Source organism: Panthera leo, chromosome B1 (assembly GCF_018350215.1).
Source record: "Panthera leo isolate Ple1 chromosome B1, P.leo_Ple1_pat1.1, whole genome shotgun sequence".
In the NCBI taxonomy this organism is placed as follows: Eukaryota; Metazoa; Chordata; class Mammalia; order Carnivora; family Felidae; genus Panthera; species Panthera leo.
In genome coordinates, this window is record NC_056682.1 from 200,115,199 (window position 1) to 200,121,198 (window position 6,000).

Below are 6,000 nucleotides of genomic sequence, written 5' to 3' on the forward strand. Positions count from 1 at the left end.
CATAATTGGCCCTTTTTTTTAACGTTTACTTATTTTTTGAGAGAGACAGAGACAGAGAGAGAGAGACAGAGCGTGAGTGGGGGAGGGGCAGAGAGAGAGGGAGACACAGAATCCGAAGCAGGCTCCAGGCTCTGAGCTGTCAGCACAGACCCTGATGTGGGGCTGAGCCCACGAACCGTGAGATCATGACACGAGTCGAAATCAGGCGCTTAACCGACTAACACTTAACCAACCCCTAAGGGGCACCTGGGTGGCTCAGTCGGTTAAGTGTCGGACGTTGGCTCAGATCGTGATCTCATGGTTCATGGGCTCGAGCCCCACATCGGGCTCTGTACTCACAGCCTGGAGCCTGCTTCGGATTCTGTCTTCCTCTCTCTCTCTGCCCCTCCCCTGCTCGCACTCTGTCTCTCTCTCAAAAATAAATAACAAACATTAAAAAATAATATGAAACAATAAATGGATAGTTACGTAAATCCTTGCAGGTGCCTCAGTCTTCATTTCTAACCCAGCAACTACCGATGGGTATAGCCTGCACACACAGAAGCTCTTAGCGATCCGCAATAATTTTTTATGAGTGTAAAGGATTCCTAACACCAAAAAGGTTGACAAGCACCGCCCTAAAAGTATGGTGGGCAATTTGCGTCTTTGATCTATTAACGTGTCTCCTGATCCAAGCAACGTTCCTTGGTCCTTAGAGCTCCTGGGTCCATCAAGGACTCTCCCGTGTCCCTGGGCTGGGGCCGCCTGTCACAAGATGCCCAGAGCCAAATGGAGAAGTGAAGGTGAGCCGATCAGACTCCGAGAGCCGACATCTCCAAACCGAGCTAAAGCTCACACGGGCAGATTTGCTGCTCTGATCCCTCTGATAAGGCCCTGCCTCTGCCCACGGGGTTGTTGTGGTCAAGGGATTGTGGGAAGGGAGCTGAGCCAGGAGGGGCCCAGAGAACGTCTCAAGGGGGGAGAAAGATCTCAACTCATATGTCAAAAGCAGCACGTGTCCAGTGCACATTTTGGCCAAATGGTGCATGGTTGGAGGCTACAATCAATATTTGGCCAAAGGGAAATATCACTGCCATAGAAAAAACTGGATTATGAGAATGAATCTGAAATCATATCCAACATTTGAATCAATAATGGTTTTTTCATGGTCATTTATTTTTGAGAGACAGACAGAGACAGAGTGCGAGTAGGAGAGGGGCAGAGAGACAGGGAGACACAGAATCCGAAGTGGGCTCCAGGCTCCGGGCTGTCGGCACAGAACCCGATGTGGGGCTCGAACTCACGAACCCTGAGATCATGACCTGAGCCGAAGTCGGAGCCTTAACCGACGGAGCCCCCCAGGCGCCCCTGAGTCATTAATCTTACTGGAAATCATAGCACACTAATTATTCAGTTCGCCTGTCCTAGAAAAACTTGGTGATTTTGTCTCCGCCTCCTGACCCACAGTTGACAGTGAGGATACAGTTTCACGGGTGGACAGTTGGCCAATGTTTAAGGAAGGTGCTTCTGAGATCTTCCGGGTGCAGCCTTCAGAACGCCTCCCTCCCTGTAGGCTTATTTTTAATACTTCTGCACGCGCCTGCCTAGTGAGTTGTTATGCACGACTACAACGGCAATCTTGGGGATTCCGGACCGCCGATCCCCAACAGTTCACAGACGACAAGGATGCGGCTAGCTGGGCTTCAGAGACCAAGGGCAAGGCCGTGCATGGAACAGCAGCCTGGGGCTCTGCATAGCGCAGAGCCCTACATGCTGGCACATCCTGGTCTGAGATGCCCTGAGCTGGGCTGGAAGGCTCCAGGCTCCGATGCAAGATCCATGAGCCTGACAGTCCTCCGTTGTCATGACTTTATCCAAGCGGCTCCAGGAGCCACAACCACACAGCTGGGACCGCAGATCAGCTCCAAGGTGCCTCAGCTGTGAGCTCACAGAGGAAAGACACGAGCAAGACTGGGGAACACGCCCTGTCTTCCTGCTGCGCAAACAGCAGAATCTAGGAAGGGGAGCCTCCCTCCTGGACGCGGCCGTGGAGGGTGCTGAAGAGAGTGTTAGGAAAATGACAACGGTAGGTGCCACTTAAGTGCCCACGGCAGTCAGACACAGCGCTGGAAACGTACATACCTCAGGCGCTGGAGGGGAAGAGCCAATGGCCCCAATATCGCAGCCGGAGGACCCAGCTTCAGACCCTGGCTCTGTCACACCCTGGCTGTGTGACTTCAGGCCAACTGCTCGATGTCTGTGTGCCTGTACATCACGGTCGATGATATGGCAGGTGTCAAGCTCCTCATGGCGCCGGGGGAGGGGGGTTGGGGGGGGCGGGAAACAGTGACACTCTTGGAACACTGCCTGGGGCGTAGCTGTCCTTGCTCTGGCCATCTCCTCCAACCCGCCAGCAACACGGGAAGCAAGCGCGGGCTGTGGTCTCCACTTTACTGAGGGGAAAAGCCACACTGGAGGCTGAAGTGCCTGTCCAAGGTCCCGCGGCGGGTACCACTGGGCCCCACGCACACACACCCGCCTCACCCCAAGCCCTCTGCACTTTGCACTTTACCTGTGGCTTGTAACTCAAGCCCTTCTGGTTTCGCCGAATCAGAAAGAAGCTCCTTGGGGCGCCCGGGTGGCTCAGTGGGTTGACCGACCGACTTGGGCTCAAGTCACGATCTCGCGGTCCGTGAGTCCGAGCCCCGCGTCGGGCTCTGTGCCGACAGCTCAGAGCCTGGAACCCACTTTGGATTCTGCGTCTCCCTCGCTCTCTGCCCCTCCCCCACTCACACTCTGTGTCTCTCTCAAAAATAAAATTAAGGAAAAAAAACATTAAAAAAAGCTCTCTTTTGCCATTTTTTAAAAATTGTTTAATGTTCATTTATTTATTTAATTTTTTGAGAGAGAGAGAGAATCTGAAGCAGGCTCTGCATTGTCAGCATGGAGCCTTATGCAGGGCTGGATTCCATGGTTCACAAGATCATGACCTGAGCCACAATCAAGAGTTGGATGCGTAACCGACTGAGCCCCCCAGGCGCCCCTCCTCTTTGCTATTTTAGACCCAAGATACAAAGTATGATGAACTCACAGGGGCTCTGCCCCTTCCCAGTCACATGTCCTCAGTGTTCTCATCTGCAAAATGGGCACAGTGTTACCCGGCCTCTCTCCCTTCCTTCCTTCTCTCCTTGCCTTTTCCTTTTCTCCTCACTCCCTCCTTCCATTACAGCAGACAGGTGCTGTGCCACCGCACTAGGCCAGTAGTGACTCAGACATGGAGGCCGTGGCCTTAGGGGCTCCCAGTCCCGTTGGGGAGTCAGGCAGGTAAACACGTACCACGTGGTATGGCCAGTGAGGGCCCCGCCAGGGGAATCAAGAATGGCTTCCTGGAGGAGGTGGTGCTGAAGCTGGGTCCCGGAAGGTCCGTATGAATAGAAACACCGCCGGCCGGGAGGCATTCGGGGTGGACAGGGGCATAGACGTGGAGCCCCCACCCCGTGGAGGATGGCAGCAGCGAGGGGAGGCAGACACGGTCCTCCAAAGCCAAGGCCCTGAAGGGCCCGCCGAGAACGCTCCAGTCAGTGAAGGAAATCTGGGCGTCCTCTCGCTGTCTCCTGACTCACACCTTCTAGGACCAGCTGGTAAATCAGGAGGCGGATGAGCTGTAAACTCTACCGAGGCCAGAAGGAGCCACTCTGGGCTAATTAGAACCACAGAGCAGTTTGAGGGCCTCAATTACCACTCTCGGCAGGAAACGCGTCCCCACATCTGCGGGGTGATTGAGTCCACCGGGACATCGCTGGCGGTGCAAGGTATTAAAACGAAGCGGGGTCCCAGAGCCATTCCGTCTCGCTTAAGTGGGCGGAGTGTTCCTCTGGGGGGTCAGGGCCTCAGAGACAGAAACTCGGGAGCGGGGCCGAGCCCACGTCAGGAACCGCTTTGGAGACCAGATGAGTACGAAGGACTGCCGCTCCCCAGTGTTTTATTTAATTAAAAAATAGACAAGATTAACGAAATCACTGCTGTTTCCAGATGTGTGCAGCTGATCAGACGTGCCGGACAGAGAGGAGGCTGCTGGCCTGGCGGGGCTTCCTGGAAGCTGTCACTGTCACCACTCAGGGCACATGCTGGCCCCCTCTCCGAGCACGGAACCTATTCCCCTGGCCGGGATATTTAGTCCTGGGGGTTAGACAAACACCACCTGTTATTCGAGAGGGTTACCCTCTGCCATCCCACCCCACGACTGTCACGGGGGACAGGAGCACTGAGTGCGGCCAAGGGCCCCAGCCCCCTCCCACGCCTGCCAGCACCTGGCTGTTCAAGGACCTTGGCTCTGGTGCTTGGCCTCTCAGGGTCTCAGCCTGCTCATCTGTAAAGTGGGCAGTGGCAGCTGGGTCAGGAAATCAGAACTCTGTAATTGCACCTCTCCTAAAGGAAATTGTTCTCAGGGCGCCTGGGTGGCTGAGTCGGTAAAGCGTCCGACTTCGGCCTAGGTCGTGATCTCATGGTTCGTGAGTTCGAGCCCCGCACCCGGCTCTTCGCTGACAGCTTGGAGCCTGGATCCTGCTTCAGATTCTGTGTCTCCCTCTCTCTCTCTCTCTCTCTCTCTCTCTCTCTCTGCCCCTCCCCCACTCGTGCTCAGTCTCTCTCTCTCTCTTCCTCAAAAATAAACATTGAAAAAAAAAAAGAAATTGTTCTCTGAAATCAAATTTGATCGGGCGACCTTTTCATATGCTAATTCTGGCCACGGCTCAGGCACACAACTTACTCTAAATAGACTTCGCAGGGATTCTAACGTGGTGGGAGGAGGAGGGGACAAAGGGTGGGGGGTGGGGGGTGGAGGGTGGGCACCCTGTCAGAACCTCTCCGATCAGTCCCCTCTGGATGCCACCATTTCTGTGACGTAACTGCAGCCCCTGACACTCAGCTGTGCTGCCCTGTATCTCTTGCGACAGCCTGGAAGGCGCAGAATTGTTGCTCTGCCATCGTAAAGACAAGAAAAGGGAGACCCAGAAGTGTGGAGGGACTTGCCCGGGTTTACACAGCCGGTCCAAGGCCACCCTGCGCCCTGGGAACAGGCTCCCTTCCCTGGAGGACTCCTCGACCACATGTCCCACCCAGACCCTGGTCTGAGCTCCGGCCTCTGCAGCTGTCCCCCTCTGTGACTCTCAGGGCCTCCCATCCAAACTGCCTCTCCTCATCCCTTTCAGCTCGGTTCCGGTCAGCTGACGGTTTACCGACTGCCTGCCACACTCCGGCAGGGAGGTCAGGCCTGTGCAGGCCTCCCCAGGGTGCGCATCGTTGCTGGTTAACACGGTGACTAAGGTTAATTGGCTCCCGCCGCAGGTCTGGCACTGCCTTAGGAACACATTTGCACCACGTCACTGGCCCTCCCACGCCTCCTCTAAGGTAATTATTATTATACCCATTTCTCAGATGGGGAAGCTGGGGGCTCAGAGCGGTTAAGTTGCAGGGCGAAGCGGCAGAGCTGGGATCAGAAACCAGCTGTGGCATCCCAGCTCTGGGCTCCCACCCAGAGGTGCTCAGCCCTTGTCTCCACCAGAGGAACCGGTGCCCCCGACCCTGCCCGTCCACAAAGCACATTGCAGGTTTAAGGTGCATTTGCTTCCTGCGTTTGGTTGAATGTGTGCAACATCACCCGTGAAGCCCCCAGGCAGCGTACTGGCCATCCTAAGACAGAGGAGCTGAGACTCGGGGAACGGGAATGACCTTCAGCTCCCTACAGAACAGGTTTCCAACAAGCAGGTGCATCAATGATCTCCCCCGGGGCTTGTAAGGTGCTGGGCCCTGACATCTCTGAGTTGGGGAATCTGCACTTGACTGGCTCCGTGAGGGAGGCTGCAGTGAGTGTGAGGGCAGGTAAGTCAGCAAAAGCGAGGTGGGTTCGGGCACCGGGTGATTGCAATGGAGGGTCTGATACGCAGTGGGCAGACCAGGTGAACGGGGTCCCCTGTGCGCCGAGAGGCAGGCAGAGGGGTGACATTGGAGAACTGGATGGGT